The sequence below is a fragment of the Myotis brandtii genome, unplaced genomic scaffold, assembly GCF_000412655.1.
Source record: "Myotis brandtii unplaced genomic scaffold, ASM41265v1 scaffold115, whole genome shotgun sequence".
In the NCBI taxonomy this organism is placed as follows: domain Eukaryota; kingdom Metazoa; phylum Chordata; class Mammalia; order Chiroptera; family Vespertilionidae; genus Myotis; species Myotis brandtii.
In genome coordinates, this window is record NW_005353967.1 from 6,353,830 (window position 1) to 6,354,912 (window position 1,083).

Genomic DNA, 1,083 nt, shown 5'->3' on the forward strand with positions numbered 1-1,083 from the left:
ATTGTGTGCTCAGGAAGGTGGTTTTCCCTCAGAGAGATGGTGCCAGGGAGCTGGGCAGGGCCCATGGGTGGGCAGGGGCTGGAGGCCAAGTTACCACTATGAGAAGTGAATGGAAGGTTCCTGAAACGTGAGGAACTGTCTCAGCATGTGGCCATCTTGAAGTTCTCAAAACCCATCCCCAAATGGGGCCATGACCTCCCTGGAAGGGAACGTCTCTCTGAGCGGCTCTAGGCCTGGCTGCATGCCCTGCCCACCATCCCCCACCTGGGCCCAGACCCAGTGGGACCTGGAATTCCCTGTTTGCTCTAAAAGTGCCTGTGGCTTCTCTAAGAATTTCTCATCCTGATGTCCCTTCAGGGTTCAGGAGATTGAAGGGCCTAAGGGTAGATTGCACCAGATTCCTCTGCAGCAGATGAGATAGTCTCAGGGAATTAAATGTAATTGGAGATGAGACGCAATCAGAAACACCCTGCACGGGCCCTCAAGGCTGGGGCTCTTCTGTCCTGAGCACTTGTGTCTCTGTAGAGGCAGGAGCTCCTGCTGCAGCCGGGAGTTCTCCCCTCTCCCTCCCACCTGGGTTTTCACAAAGAAGCGGGGCAAGCCGAGGTCTGCTTCCAGCACCCTTCATGCGTGTGCCCGCCCCTGTGCACGGCACCTGTGGGGCTGCGTTTGTATGCACAGTTTTATTCACCCGCCCCTTGGGGGTCCTGGAGAGCACAGACTTCGGGGCACAGAGAGAAGTTTCCTCCCGAGGGGCCTGCAGCACCCCCTCCCCCCGCCCCCCAGGGAGCATCTCGGCCTCCTTGGGGTGGAGCCCCGCGCATCGTTTAGGGGAGCTCGGGCTCAGAAAACACAGCTGTCTCCACAACTGAGGCCTAGGATAAGGTTTCTGGGCGTTTTATCTCAACGTCTTGGTGGGATAAGGTTTAAAGATCAACATGCGAAGATGCCAGGGTGTGTGATCCCACATCAGGGGGCAACATAACAGCAAACTCGCCAAGGATGAAACTCTGGGTTTGTCTTGGAAAATGAAATTGAACGCAGTGGCTTAGTTTTGTGGCCGCCCCTGTTTTGCCCAGAGTC

General features: G+C 56.4%; 1 protein-coding gene across 1 annotated transcript in view; it reads left to right on the top strand.

Annotated features, from left to right (window-relative positions):
- Positions 1-1,083, top strand: part of SLC9A3 (solute carrier family 9, subfamily A (NHE3, cation proton antiporter 3), member 3) — a gene marked incomplete at its 5' end in the record, with an annotated part of 46,151 nt that overhangs the window by 33,870 nt on the left and 11,198 nt on the right. The gene's annotated exons all lie outside the window — the stretch shown is intronic.